Genomic DNA, 16,768 nt, shown 5'->3' on the forward strand with positions numbered 1-16,768 from the left:
AATTACTTTCCAACTTTTTTTCTAGAGGCATTTTTCTCTTTCCAGTGCAACATTAATGAAGATTAATGCTCAAAATTTAAAATCTGGTAAATAAATATCAGAAAATACAGAAAATAAAAATGTGTCTCTTTGGATAGTAGAAAAGAAAGATACATAGAAAAATTACATTAACATAATATAGAATTTATTTTAGTTTTATGCTAATGATAATTAACATATAAAAGGAGAATATAAGATACTATATTGGTAATCTCCATGCTTTGGAGGAAGCATGTATGCCTCTGTAATCTTATGATTATTCAAGACATCCTTTTAACAGTCTTGCCAAGTTTTAACAATTTTTCCATAGTGTTTGCATTACATAAATTAGATTTGTGGGGTTATTTGGTTGTTGGTTAATTTTTTTTTTTATATTGGTTATTTTGTTTGCTTGTTTGTTTGTTTTTGATGGATTGCTCTTGGATTTTGGGTTTGTTTGTTGGTTTGGGGTTGGTTTCATGGCTCAAAGATTAGCAGATTTTTTTCCCAAACGATTTTACACATTCAAAAAAATAATATGAGGATAAAAATATATCTATTTACCCTTTCTTTATATTAAAATAGTCTAGTTTTTTGCTTTTAGTTTCTAACTAGGGTTTGAGCTGAACATTTATCAGGGAAAATTGAGCAGAACTTCATCAATGTCATCAAGTTTAAAACCTCAGAATTCCCACCATAAAAATACATTTAGTCTTAGGTCTCTCAACCTGCTGTCTGTTGTCTCTGCAGAAGTCATCATGCAATATTGTTACTATTTGGCTGGGGGGAAAAAGCAAGGAAAACCCAAACAAACCAACAAAATTCTTATTTTAATAGTTTAACCTTTTCTCACAAAAATTTTTTGGTATTTTTTATTTCTCTTCCCCTTCCTTGTCTTAGAACAGCAGCAGTATAGGAAATCTGATAGGAGAATCAAAGTGCAAGTGAAAACATACCTCTCAAGCTAAATATACTTTGAAAGCACTGTCTTAAGAGTCTAAATTAACTTAAGTCTCTACAACTTCTTTCTATTTTATTATTTTGAATCACTGTGGGGACAATTACGCTAGATTATTTTGCTCTAGTTTTAACCAACTGGAGGAGAAAAAGTTACCTAGAATTGAAATTGGGTGAAAAACCCTCTATATTACTACCTTCCCTACAAAATTAATTTGTGGCAGCACTCTAATCCTTACATAGAAGGCCTCCAAGTAGTTAAAATTGGCAAATTATATGCTAATAATCGTTCAGCATAATCTTGGTTCTTCTGTGAACTAAAATATTGATCTGGAAAAGTTACAAACTCTCTTTGTTCACAAACTTGCCTGCTCTGTAAAATCATCCTGGGAGTTTTAATTATACACTCTCAGGTTTGGATGAAAATGCTATTTTTATACATTATTTCTTTCTATATGAATTGAAAATATCAATAAGATAGTTCGTTGTATTGTATTGCCAGAAATTAATTGTACTTTAAAGAGAACAGGAACTCTGCCTTCTGGAAGTAATTTGGTTTTATTTAATATAAAAAGTGATTTATTCTCTAAGTTTGCGTACATAACTCAAGGACATTATTCAGCAATAATTTAAATGTTTAGCAAGTTTCCACTATTACAGGATGTTTCTTCAACAACTGTCAAGTTTTTAAAGCTTATTTTTAGAAAATTGTTTAAATTTCACCAAACCTGCAATCATCACAACTTTAGAAAATAATAAAGAGGCTATTATAATAAGAAAATGCTTTATTCTATTGGGATTATCACTTCAGTAAAAACCACTGATAACGTTCATTAACTAAGTAGACTATTTCATTTTCAAAGTCCTTTCATACCTCCTCCTTTTTAAAGGCACTGTATGAACTACCAGGCAGTAACTATCACTCCATGATGACTCAGTACTGGACAATGATTCTGTACTTTTCTTTCAACAGATCAGGTAAAAAAAAAAAGGAAGGGAATAAAATGTCGTTTTCAAAGGTATTTTTGCAATGAGAATTTTAAATACTGTTTATAATTCAGCATAGAAAATAATTTCCTCTACTTTATGATGATGAATATGAAGACAAATTCCAGAAGGAATTTCAACAGTGTGTATTACTATCGCCCATTAATTCTAATTTTCTTTGCAAAGGTTTTGCCAAGTATCAAAAGATTTGAAAAGTCTTAAATCCAATCCTAGGAAAAATATTGTCCAAAATTTTATTTCACTCCCACTATTAGCATCCTGAGATACCTACTCCAAAAGGAGGACAAAATTAAAAGTTAAGGGTGTTCCAAATGGACTATGAAAGAGAAATTTAAACATTTTGTTTAAGTGTAAATTAGATTTTTGCTCCAATATCTAGTTATTTTTGCATGTCTAAATTATCTTAAATTTTTTTCATGGAGAAAGGGGAGGCTCAAGCAGGATCTTACTGATCTCTGCTAATGCCCAAAAGGGAGTTGTAGTGAGGTGGGGGATCAGCCTTTTCTCCCAGGTGACAAGAGATGGGAAGAGAAGAAATGGCCTCTAGTTCCATCAGGGGAGATTGTAGATTAGGAAAAATTTCTTCACTGAAAGGGTGGTCAGGCATTGGAAGAGGTTGCTCAAGGCTGCACCATTTCTGGAAGTGTTCAAAAACATGTAGGTGTGGTGCTTGGGCAAATGGTTTAGTGGGGAACATAGCAGTGCTTGGTGAAATGTTGGACTTGATTGAGCCTTAAGATCTTTTCCAATCTTAATGATCCTATTGTTCTATGAATACAAGATCCTTTCCCATTTCTTAGATTTTTAGAAAAATAGTATAATGTAAAAGAGATCAGTAATAGTTACATAGACTATTGTGTTGTCTAGTTCTTTCAAAACTGGAAACAGATTTGAGTTTAACCTAATATAAGAATAGTAGGAATGCATTGCATTTAGGACTGCTCTGTAATTTTCCCGATATCTGTGTCTCCTTCACTTAAAAAAAAATGCCAAATGTTATTATTCCCAATTTTATGTTTGATCTGTGTGTTTTAATTTTTGTAATATTCCGACAACAGACATTTCACAACATTTTTCTATTGTTGCTGAATCATAACCTTTGTCAATCTCATAACATTTCTTCAAAAGACACAAAAAATGCCTCCTGAAGAAATCAAAAAGTTCCATTAAATTATAGTATCCTTTTTTCTAGTTCTTCTGAAGGAATATTCTGGTTTATAAGTAAATACAGGTGTTCATATATCAAAGCCTAAAACCACAAACCCATATGTACTTCAATTATTTTATGGAGATTATATTAATTACAACACATATACATTTCCTGGCAGATACTGAAAACCCATCCAGCCTTGTCACCGTAACATTGCAGTTTGGGATTCCCTACCACAGCAAAGATCCTGTATCCATTACATGACAATACTGTCAAAAGTTTTCTGTTACAGACTAATTTTTCCTTGCTGTGTTAATTTGCTAGCTCCTTTTGTTTCTATGCTGGAATGTTTATATGCTGGATTGGCTATACCTGACCTTCAAGGCAGATGCTCTTTGATTCCAGTGTTGATGATGTTCAGACACAGAGCTTGTAGTATGTTATTATTTGCCTGTGTGAATCCTCACTTTCCCCTCACTACTTGCCTTTAAAAGCAGTACCGTGAGCATAGAGAAATCAGGAAAGGAGATACGGTATGCTTAAACAGGTCGTGAAATTTTCATGGCGCAACAAGCAGTAGTGTGGGATTTATTAAAGAATTTGTCTATGTTGTAAAAAAATTTTAATATTACGCTACATTAAAATTTTGTGTTGCTGCAGTCTATCCAATTATTTTTGTTTAATATGTGCATTGTGTCATGGCATCCTTGTACTTTTCTTGCACACTTTTATTTTGTATAAATTGTTATAATTTGTTAGGATTTTTGTAAATTCTAATCTTATCCTCTGGAGCACTTGCAATCTGGCCCAGCTATCCATCAGCCAGAGATTTTTAAAGCTTATGGTGTCTTCTGTCATTCAAATCTCTTTTCTTTTAGATGCTGAAAAACAGCATGGCCAAAACAGCCCCCTGTGGAACTCTCCAGCTGAAATGATTAATAATGACTCCTTGTTAACTGAAAGTAATTTTTTCAAACAGTTGGTGGCTACATCTCATCCACACTTTACTGGTCTGCTTAAAAGAATGTAATAGTACACCCTACATCCCCCTTAATGAAATTGTAATTATATAATATTTCCTTTTTTTTTCATCATGGAAAATATCATGTTTGAGCAGTTTGTAAATAAATTGGACTTACAGAGTCAAAAACATAAAAAAACATTTCAGCAAAAGTAATTCTCTCATAATTATCACCATTTATAAACAGTATGAATCTTCCTCAAGCTGCACTGACATTAATATTTGCTTTCAGCACCATGTTGGTAATTTTAAAGTCAAAGTTGCAGGTGGCTTGTCACTTTAGTTTTACATTCCTTCAGAAATGCTTGTCTATAGAATCTGTATTGTGGGTTAAGAATGTAAATACAGGTATCTTTAAATGTTGTATTGTAAATATCCACACTTTAATAACAAAAGCCTCTTTATAGGCCTATGACCATGCAATTGATTTTAAATAGACAACAAAGGTCAGCACTTCTGGAGAGATTCTATATAATTTTCAGAGGAAGAATGGTTCATATCAGTTTATTCTAGCATCTTTCATCTTTTATCTTTCTAGCATTTTTAACAACAAATTGAAATCAGGGAAGTCAAACATATTCTGATGTGAAAGGGATGAAGTCCAACAGTACTTAGAAAAAAAGCTGTTTTGCCTTTTTTCTCATGTTGTTGTCTAGGTCTTTAAATTTGCAGATGCTCACAAGAAGTGCAGGATACCAATTATGTTACTGTCTTTTTAAGGTGATGCTAAAATGGAGACTATTAGTTTATTAACAAATGTATAACATGCTAATTACCTTTACAGGAACTGAACATAGTCCTTTTTTTTTACTTATTCATAAAGATATGAACTGAAACTACTAAAGGGAGATTTTTTTAGTTTAAATATATTTGGGAACAATTTTATTGGTTTAAAAATGACTCACAAAATAAAAACCTGTAGCTGAAGAAGAACTGCTGAAACCTCCTTAATGTAAAAACTGAATGCAACTGTATTGTGAACTCTTGCTACTAATAGGTACAAGAGAGATGCTAGCATGGATGGTTGTTAGAGGTTGTTATCATACTGTCATCTGACACTTATTAGAGAAAAGGCAGCTCTGGAAGAAACAGAAATGTCTCTTTTCAGATAAAGAACTAAAATGGTATTAGCAACAGTATGTCATGTAACATGAGTTATTTATGAATCAGGACTTCTCTATGTACTCAGTAATAAAATTAATTGCATTATTGAAAATAAAAATATGCAATTATAATATTTGTTCTAAGCCTTCAGTTTACATGCTATTCAGTTCTTGAAGCTGTTCTTTAGAGATTCTATCATCCAATTAGAATAAATTTTTAGAGTTAACACTGTGGTGCAATTTCAATTATGTAAAAATGTTAGTCATCAGAATTCAAATTTATTAATTCTTTGTAAAGCAAATTTAAAACTTCATTGCCTTCGGACTGTTTTCACCTTTATATAATATTTTGATTGCACTTTTTCATCTGATATTTTTGCAGGATTTTTTTTCTATTGAATCAATTTGCACACAAATCAGAAAAAAGATGTAACATCATCATAAGCCAGTCAATCTTTTAATTGACCATATAGAAAGGCCACTCCCACATGCTTTACTCTCAAATGTTGGAATAGTCATATAGTCTTATCACACAGATCTCCATTTATGGTTAATCCATTTCCCAAGCAGTTGCAAAAACTATAAAGTCAATGTATGTAAAGAATTTAAAAGATCCTGGTTTATTCAGATAACTTATGGAATATAGAGTATTAGAATCACTAAATATCAAATGTGAGTCTAACATCACCTTCCAAATATCGTCTGCAAATCTTAACTATGAAAAATACATATTTATCAGCAAACACACCACAAAATACTTGGTAAAATCAACAAAATAATAATTTCACTTGATGCAAGACAAAAAGCCATGCTGAATTAATGATATAAACTTAGTAGTGGAACTTGGAAAGAACAGATATAAAACCTAACTGATTCCACAATTTACAGAATCCAGTTAAATGTTATAATGTTATTTTATACTAACAGAAAATTGACTCCATTCTTCTAAAAACAAACAAAAAAAATTTAAACAAGTTAAAAGTTCATCAAATCTGCAAGCAAAAAGAAATCTGCAACCTAAATATTTTTAAGAAAATACATTATTTAGAGTTTCACAGGAGGAGGAAGAAGTCATCCTATGAGATGAATGAGTGGTAAGATACTTAGCCTTTTAAACATAGTAGTTCCCTTCATAATGTCCATTTATAAATGTAGCTATATTAGTATTGCTTATACTAACATCCCAGTTTTGATGTTTCACAGAACCACAGAATATTTTGAGTTGAAAAGGACCTCTGTAGATCATCCAAGTTCCCTGCCAAGGCAAAGTCACACAGGAGTGTGTCCGGGTGGATTTTGAATGTCTCCAGAGAGGGAGACTCCAAAACTCCCTGGGCGACTTGAACTGCAAGGATCATGGAGCCCAACCCTTCAGTGAATTGCCCATCCAGGGATGGCCTTGGCTTTATTAGCATCATGCTCAAACCAATTGACCTCATCTCATGTTGAGGTTCGTTCAGCCTTGGGAAGGGACAAAATGTGCATTGATATCTAAAATGGGGAACCAAAAGGATGGACCAGGCTCTTCTCAGTGGTGCCAAGCAACAGGACAAGAGGCAGTGGGCAGAAACTGATGCATAGAAAGTTCCACCTGAACATGAGGAAGAACTTTACTGTGGAGGTGACGGAGCACTGGAACAGATTGCCTAGAGAGGTTGTGGAAGTCTCTCTCACTGGAGCTATTCAAGAACCATCTGGACACATTCCTGTGCAGTGTGGTCTGAGCAGGGACAGATGACCCACTGCAGTCCCTTCCAACCTGGATTGTCACTGATGATGTGTTTCTGTGATTCTGTGAACTAGAGGGATGTTGGTATCCCTCAACCTGCTGTCCACACTCATCCTGACACACCCCAGAATACCATTGGCTGTCCTGGCTGCAATGGCACTGCTGGCTTATGCTCAACTTGTGATCCACCAAGAGTCCCAGGTCCTCTGTAGAACTACTCTCTACTGAACCTATACTGGTGCTTGAGGTTATTTCTCCCCAGGTGCAGGACCCGACATTTGTCCTTGTTGAACTTCATGAAGTTTTCTCCACACAATCTGCCCGCCAATCAAGGTCCCACAGAATGGCAGCACAGACTTCAGGTGGACGAGCCACTTCCCCCAGTTTCACCTCATCAGCAAACTTGCTGAGCGTACTATTCATCACTTTGTCCATGTCATTGAGAGACAAGTGAATATGGCTGGATCCAGCATTCTTCCTTGGGGAACACCACAACTACACCAGCCTGCAACTGGATTCTACTCCATTGATCACAACCCTCAGTGCTCTCCCACTTAGCCACATTCCAGAATACTCAGGAATCTCCATCACTTGCTCCACGGCCTAGTGTAATACGGTACTATAATCCTGTCTAGGCCGGCATGTAACAATGCCATTATGTCTTTAAGTTGTTTTCAGTGGAAACCTATTCTACATAAGGAAAAAAAAAAAAAAAAAAAAAAAAAAAAAGAGAGAGAGAAATGTCACAAAAGAAAAAAAATCATACTTTGAGAAACAGTATTCTTTTTAAAGATCTTAAATTAATGTCACTGAAATCTAACCTTGTAAAAGAATGATTTATGCTAAACCTAATGCAATGATGTCCTCTTACACAGTATAAAACTTTTAAAGGACTCTAACTGTCCTGAGTTTTGTTATCATTTAGGATAAGAAGACAAACTAGTAATAAAATAGTAGAAATTCTAAGGACATGAGAAGAATCAGAATCAATTGCAGATGTGAACAACCCAGTCTCTCTTGAGACTGTGGAATAGATTAGTATTTTATGATCCCTTTTGTTGTGCCCTAGGTTGTAGCAAGAAATGGGTTGGTTTTTGTCATTTCAATCCATGGAGGTGTTCTATTGTATATGAAAATGAATTTTTTTTAAAATCTTTTTACTGTGAAGTCTGGAAAAATAATTTTAACAGCTGAAATTTCTGTTAGAGTCAACCCAATTTTTATTTCTTCTATAAACCAAAGTACCTGGATTACATAAATATTGACAGGTGGCATGCAGTACTCCTAAAGCAACTATTGAAAATATAAACCATTGATGCTAGACTGATTTTTTTCTTATTTAGGTAAATATTTCTGTTTGTTTATATTTTAATAAATGAGAAAATTTATTACATGACATCATAAAAGTAGTAGATTTGTAGATAAATGTTTTAGATGAATGAAACAGAATAGTTAAAGGGAAAAGAATAAGAGTTGAGAGTCAAGGAGTATAAAGGTAACTGCTACTCATTATTCACAACTGCAAGCCTGATTTTTTTCTTGATGCACCTTGTAGTTACACCAATGCTTTGGACCTCCAACTTGAAAGCAAAAATGCACTTCTAATACAAAGGGGTTAATGATTAGTCTTCTGAAAGTTTGTTTTACAGAATGTGAATGTTGAAGGCTTAGATTCACTTAAAGTATTTTATGTTGTATGTGAAAGTATGTGAAAAAACTGTTTTGAAAAAATCAAAGTCAATAAACAGGCTAGTCTGTTTATTGAATTTATCTGAATTGCTAGATTCGCATGTCACAGCTTGCTTTCTTACAATTAACAGAGAAAAGTATCAAGTAAAAATTTAGTTCTAAACATGCATCAGATTATAATTTTTACTGAAGAATTACAAATTCTGGAAAAATGCACAAATATTTGTTAAAAACCTTTTGGCTGTATACATATTAAAAATGTATTTCACTTGGTGATGAGCTTCAATGTTTGAATTACTATAAAATGGTGCGCTTGGCAAATCAAACTCAAAGAAAAAAAATTCACTCCTAAAGTAAAAGCATTTTTAATATATATTTTTCTCATTACTCTTCCATTGTGATCTCAAATATTAAAGAGAGCTCTGGAGCAATTCTACACTCTAATGGGTTATGGCACTAGGACATCTTCTTGCATTCTCTTGTATCAATTGAAGGAGAAAGATATGTAATGGTGGATTGTAACGTAAAATGAGTACGTGTTTCTCATCTGTGAATAAACAATAATAACACATTTGACATCACTGTATTTAATGAAACATGTAATATATCACTTTGTTCATTTATGAGGAGCACACAACAGTCCAGAAGACTGAAACTTTTACATCTTCATTAGGACAGCTGGAAACTAAAAACTGGCTTTTATGGAGTTGCTATAAACTTGACATTTTTCTGTGTGAAAGCAAATTATTTGCAGTTTGTAGGTAAAGAAAGTCAGTGTTGTCCAATTTGTAATATATTTAAACCTCTTTTTCATTTATGAATGTAGTAAATAGGTTATCCAGCATTTGGAAAAAGCATAGAAGAAAAAGTTCATGACATTATTGTAGTTAATGGAGAAGTGTGAGTTTTTTGTATATTTTTTGTCAAACAGGTGCAGAATGAACAGAACTGTGAGCAGAATGGTTCATAATGCTGTTGTATTCAATTCAGAGTTGTTTGCTATGAAATGAAGCTCTAAATCCCACTGGTAACCACTGAAATTTGGATTTTCCTCAACCCAGACCTGTCCTGATGCCTTTTAAGGAGCAAATAAACCTTTCCCTGAAAGAATATATAATTCAAAACCCCCACAAATTATTGTGCAGCAGAATTCCTTTCTTTTGACTGTCTCTTACATTTATAATTCATTATTTTTCATAGTGGAAAATTATACTCATCACTATTTGCATCCATTATATATATTTCAGGTAGATTATGACAAGAAAGATTTTTGTCCTTTTATTAGAGTCAAAGACCTAGGCTTTTGTCCTTATGTGATGAAACCATCTTGAAAACATTGTTGAGGTGAAGGAAAGATTGACTAATTGGCACTCTCTGATTGGATAAATGGTCTTTGATCTGGAAAGCAAATAAACAGTAGAAAAAACTTTTTCACATACACAGTGCGAGCTTTGCTTTTCATTAAGATATCTGAGGTAGGAGAGCCGCTGGTGACAGAAACCTTGGTGAGAGCAGCTGACTGGCACTAGCTGGGGAGAGAGTCACAGAGACTGGCCTAGAGCCACATTATCAGTGCATGCCTGCTGCCTGACATACAGTGTGGTAGATAGCAAAAGCAATGGTTCTCTAGCAACACACATCCATGGGCAGCCAATGCTCTGCTGCGGTGGAGCCAAGAGAGCACAGATGTTGGAGATCCAGCCAGATGCAGTACGCTAGTGATTAGCCTGAATGTCCTGCTCCTGGGACTCTGGTGCTGTGCCTGGGCTGGTCACAGCCCCTGGGCCTTGGCTCATGTGAGTGTGAAGGGTGGAAACTGGCTGTGCAATAGAAACACTGGAAAGGAAACTGTAGTTCACCAGGTGTAAGTATCCTGCTCAGGAAAGTAGTGTCTGATCATGTCTCTGAGCAAGCAGCGGTGTTCTGTTCCCACAGCTGTACCACCAACACTCAACCACCAAGAAAGTATTAGAGAGAGGCAAAGCAGTCTGCTCCTCAAATACAGTCAGTTAGGTTCAAACATCTCCAAGGAGGAAAATTCCAAAGTTCTCAGAGCTATTTATACTAGAAGACAATCACACTTAAATGAAAAGCTTTTTCCAATATCTAGCCATTATTTCTTGTGTTATATATTTTTATTTTTAATAGTGCCATTAAACAATATCAGGCAAAGTTTGGCTCTGTCTTCTCTGTTCCCTCTACCAGGTATCCGTACACATCAAAAAGGGCCCTCCACAATGTTATTCTTTCCCAGAATGAACAGACACAGTTCTGGAGCCTCTTGTCACCCAAGATTGTGCTGGGGTCCACATCTCATTTTGAGGGACTCCTTAGGAGTCCCTACAGTAGGTCAATGCCTGTCATGTGCAAAGAAGCCATAGGCTGGATACAGCACTCAGGTCTCAGACACAGTGCAGGATTTTTCCCCAGATCTGCTGGTGGTAACCTGGTAGTCCAGCCTGTGATGGGGCTGTGCCTTCATTGCTGCCTTGGGGTCCCGCTCCTTGAAGGCAACCGTGCCATCCCTGCGCATCTTCTGCTGCTCCAAAGCAGTTGTGCCTGACCTGTTCTGTGTCTATGCTTTATCCACTGCAGGGGCTGAGCTTTACATTTGCTTTTGCTGAATATATCGATTAACTTCTTGGGATATTTAGAAATTAGTGCTTACTTTAAGTAGACTCGTGCATCATAGAACAGAGCAGTTTGGCAAACACCCCTAAGTTCACTGAGTCCAACTGTTAACCCAACACTGCCAAAACCTCAATTAAATCAACTCCTTAAGCACCACGTCTTAGACAGCCTCAGGGATGGTGATTCCATCACTTCCCTGGGAAGCCACTTCAAATGCTTGACAAGCCTTATTGGGAAAATTTTTTCCCAATATCAAGTCTAACCTTCCTTGAGGCAACTTGAGGCCATTTTGTCTTCTCCTATGACTTGTTACTTGGGAGAAAAGAACAAGATTTATGCTTCTACAGCCTCCTTTCAGACATTTACAGGACAATTAGTTCTCCACTCAGCCTCCTTTTCTGCAGGCCAAACAATATCCACTCCCCCAGCCTCTGCTCACAGAACTTGTTACCCAGAGGATTCTCCAGTTTAATTGTCCTCCTGACATACTCCTTCACCTCAATGTCTTTCCTGAGGTGAGGGGCCCAAAACTGAACTCGGGATTCAAGGGGGAGCCACCCATCAGTTCCAAATACCAATAGAGGATCACTCTTCTGGTCCTGCTAACCAGGCTGGTGCTGAGACAAGCCAGGATACCGCTGATCTTTTGTGGCTTCTTGGCCCCCTGGGCACTGCTGGCTCACGCTCAGCTGCTGTCACCAGCACCCCCAGGGCCTTTTCCTGTGGCAGCTTTGCAGCCACTCTGCCCCAGCCTGTGGCACTGCCTGGGGTTGCTGTGACCCAAGGGCAGGGCCCAGCACTGGGCCTTGTTGAGCCTCACACCACTGGGCTCGGCCCATGATCCAGCCTGTCCAGATCCCTCTGCAGAGCCTTCCTGCCCTCCAGCAGGTCAGCACTCCCACCCAGCTTGGTGTCATCTGCAAACTGATTAATGGTGCACTCAATTTCCTCATCCAGATCACCAATAAAGATATTAAACAGGATTGGCCATGATTCTGCGTACATCTTATATTTGATCGTTTTGTCATTTAAAAATCATTCATTAGGCCACGTAACAGTACTTTATGTATTGTTATAGTTCAATAAAATTTACCAACTATCCGACCATAAAAGATGTTACTTTGTTTTATATCATTCACATAGTTTACTTACTTTCCACTTTTCTAACCTTTGATTAAAACATTGAATACTTTCTTTTGTTGTTTTTAGACCTAACAGCATTAAACATTTAACTTCTGTCAAGAGGTAAAGAAAAACAATCCTCATTCTACAAAAAATGATTACACAAGTCTTCAGCTTTTCTGTGGCTCCTGTGAGTAGGGATTCCAATTTTATTATCTATAGAAATTTTATCAGCTTTGATTTTAAAATTTGAAATTTAGATGCAAGCTTTTTCCCAGATAATATATTCCAAGAGAATGTGAATCCTAAAGTAGTTGTGTCAGAATATAATGTGCAATATAGTAATATAGTATACTATATACTTATGGTATAGTAATGCCATAAGTATAAATAATCAAATCACGGAAATGAGATTTATATTAAAAAATACTATGTATGTACTTTTTGATATATATTCATACAGAGAACAATTGACAGAACAAGTGGCAAATGCTGTGCTTTCATCTTTTATCAAAACACACAGAGAAATCAGTGAAATAAGTATGTCTACACTTCACTTACATGATTTAGTAATACCTTGATTGAACTAGAAACCAACAACAGATGTCTGAAAATTATTTCACACTATCAATTCACAAATTCTATTGTACGTGTCAGGGAAGTAGATGATAATAAACCTTGTATTTGTGTGTGAGTGATGGTAGGTGGTGACAAAAAAGAGAGAGACTGCCATTACAACATAATGTGAGATAACCATTCAATGGAGACTGAGACAGCAAATTTTCCATCAGAACCCCAACAGTAAGAAATGCTGGATCATCCCTAGGTCAAAAGTCAAAGAAAGAAATCAGACTTCCTGGGTGCAAGAAGACCAAGTTACTTTGGAATTGTATATACTTGTGCATATTTACTTGTGTATATTCTTAATTGTGTATATGCCTCTTTTTTCCCCAGAAACCTTCTAACTCACTTGAAATGCATTTAGCAAAAATTCCTGGAAAGATAGTTCATGGTGCTTAACTATTATCTCTCTTATACATTGTGTGCCAACTTTGGAGTTATTTACTGTAGAGATTTCATTAAAGAAAAAAAGCTTCTAAATGTGAACAAAAGTGCTTTAAATCTGATTCTGATGATTCTGATGCACTGCATTACCTTATAGAATTACTTAAAATTTTTATGTATCCTACACCAAACTTCTGAGGCATTTACATGCACCAGGGAAACAAAAAAATATTGTGAGTTTTTTATCAATGAAGTAAAATAATTAAATATCAGTGAGGCCTAATAATGCTAGAATCTGAACATGCCTAAAGTTAGCAGTATTGTCTATTTTAAAGTGAACACATTTGTTTTTAATTACAAAAATACTTTTATTTTTATGTTGAAGTCCTTAAATTAATTTACTACATGATATTCTGATAAGAGAAGCAATATGGTCCTGCTATTAAAACAGGAGAGTTATTCATTCAAATAATTCAAATCATTGTTTTGTTTGTCAGTCTCCTCATTTTCAAACTGGGATTAATGCATGTTCTGTCACTTCAAAGATAAAGAGCTGTGAAATGATTTCTGTTTATAAGCACTAGAAGTATTACAAGTATATTTTATTAAAGCTGAGATACATTTTTCCTTCCAAATTCTCTTCATTAGCAGAGAAATCTAAAAAACAAGAAAAAAAGTTGAAAGAATTGTTTTAAATATTTCTCTTTCTCTGGGGTTTGTAGAGAAAACACCTAATGAAGTTGTGACTTTTTAGTTCCACTACAATTTCTTCAGGAATTGCCACAATGTGGAAGGGTATAGATAGTCACACCTCATTTTAAATATCAAAGATTTCTCTTGCCATTTCAGCTGATCCTTTTTCAAAACCTTAAATAACCAATTTGGCAAATATGGATTTGGTTGAAGACTTTCATTAAGTGAAGGAACGTTTAAGTGGTAATTTTTGGGTGATATAATTTAAATACATAGTTTGTGTATCATATGTTTGGATTTTTACATGGTCTTTCACCTGGTTTTGTGTGCTTTTGCTTTTTTCTTCTGCTTATTGTAGAGCTGTTGTAGTGAGATCTCATTTGAGCTTGTCCAGCCTAAGTGCATCTTTGCCACCACTCAAGTTTCCAAAGTCATTTGGGTTTTCAAATATTTTTTTAAAACTTTCATTTCTAAAGAAATTTTAAAAAATGGTATATCCTAAAATGCCAAGAGCGTAAAAAGAGAAGCTGTAATACATTTTATTCTTTCCCAGGTCTTCTGAATTCCCCTTCTTAATGATGTCCCAGCCCAGACTTCATTCCTATCCCATTTAAATTCTAAGCATCAATATTTTTAAAGTATTCGAAAAAAAAAAAACCTGCTGAAGTTTAGTATTAAGACATAACAGCTGTGAAGCAAACTCCAGAAAAGCTAAGTGTATTTCCAAGGAAATGAGTTTGAGTGAATTTAAAACCCTGTGATATAAGATTCACATAAATATAGGTCAAAAATTATAACTGGGCCATTAAAACTGTAGGCATATGTAGAAGCAGTATCGGACATAAAAGTCACGGTATTAAAGCACTTCCATTAGGAACATGAAGAATCACCTTCTTCATGGCTTTATGTATTTATGTCTTATGCCTTATTTTAATTTATATTAGGTTCTAGATACTTAGAGATATAATTCTTTTAATGTATCTTCAAAATTTTGAACAAAGCACTCCCTTTTTATGTGTGTATTTCATGCACAGAGCTGTATTAGAAACATTAACACAACACTAAACAATAAATTCACTCTCAAAAATTTCTATAACTCTCCTTTTGGACATGAGGTTTAAGAACACCAAGACCAAGGTGCTGCACCTGGGTCATATCAATCCCTGGTATCACTACAGGCTGGGGGACGAATAAATCAATTCACTTAGGACTTAGGAGTAATGGTTTATGAGACGCTAAACATAACCCAGAAATGCACACTTGCAGCCTAGAAAGCCAACAATATACTGAGCAGCCTCAAAAGCAGGGAACAGTGGTATGAGACCAATGAGAGGAGCAACTCTACAAACAGCAAGGTCTGTGGAGAAGGAGAGGGAGGAGGTGCTCCAGGTGCTGGAGCCCACATTCCCCTGCAGCCCAAGGTGCAGCCCAGCTTGCCGTGCCCCTGCAGCCCAGCAGTGGAGGACCACAGGGATGCAGAGACCCACCTGCAGCCTGTGGAGGAGACCTGTGCTGGAGCAGGAGGATGGATGTCTGAAAGACACCTGTGAGCCCGTGGGAAGCCCACACTGCAGCAGGCTCCTGGCAGGGACCTGCAGACCTACGGAGAGATGCGCCCATGCTGGAGCAGGTTTTCTGTCAGGACTTGTGACCCTCTGGGGGACCAACATTGGAGCAGGGCAGTGTGAAGAAAACTGACAAAGATTGGACAAATTTGTGGAGAACTGTTCCCTGTGGAATGGACTCACATGGAAGAAGTTTGTGTAGAACTGTCTTCTATTGGAAGGACACCACACTGGAGCAGGGGAAGAACTCTTCTCCTTGAGCAGCAGCAGAAACAATGTGATGAAGTGATCACAGCCCCATTCCCTGTCTCCCTGAGATGAAGGAGGGGGAGGAAGGGCCTGGGAAGGACTACACAGAGGGGGGAAGATGTTCCTAAGATCTATTTTAGTTCTCACTCTCCTGTTCTGATTTTATTAAATTTAATTTATTAAATTTAATCAATATCCCAAGTTGAGTGTTTGTCTCTGACAGTAATTAGTCAGTGACCTCTTTGTATCCTTATCTCAACCCAGAAACAATTTTTTTCTCCCCGTCCAGTGGCAAAAGAAAATGATACAGTGGATTTGATGGGTGCCTGCATCCAACCATGGTCAACCCACTCCACTCATTTTGCTTCCTGCTGTCTCACACTACTGTTCCTAATGATAATCCAACTTCACAACTCCTTACTCAGACTCAGAGAGGTAGCATGACTCCTGAAAAGGATGTCAACTACAAACTGGTAGGTACTTTATGAATACAAATTTATGACTAGGAATTAGATTACGCTTTTCAAGTAAAAACTTCATGTAGTTAGGAGATCACCTGAAAATTATCACATTCTCTCCCTCTTCTACCTCCTTAGTCTGGTTCAGAAAGGAGAGCCTGAGATGTGATATTTCCACATTTTCCTGATGTACCTGTTTGCTTTGATCTCTTTCACAATGTGAGAGTTTTTCTTGGAGTTCAACCACCTGCTCTCATCGTTCCATGATTCAGTGCTTATGTCACATTAAAAAGATAAACACCTAAGAACAATAATGAAAAGCTAGTGGAACTGAAAGCCTTGGGTGTGGCAGTGGACTGTGTTTTCATTA

General features: G+C 36.1%; 1 protein-coding gene across 18 annotated transcripts in view; it reads right to left on the reverse strand.

Moving 5' to 3' along the window:
- Positions 1-16,768, reverse strand: part of PTPRD (protein tyrosine phosphatase receptor type D) — a 1,164,217-nt gene that overhangs the window by 687,934 nt on the left and 459,515 nt on the right. The window lies entirely within an intron of this gene.

This window comes from Melospiza melodia, chromosome Z (genome assembly GCF_035770615.1).
Source record: "Melospiza melodia melodia isolate bMelMel2 chromosome Z, bMelMel2.pri, whole genome shotgun sequence".
Taxonomy (NCBI): Eukaryota; Metazoa; Chordata; class Aves; order Passeriformes; family Passerellidae; genus Melospiza; species Melospiza melodia.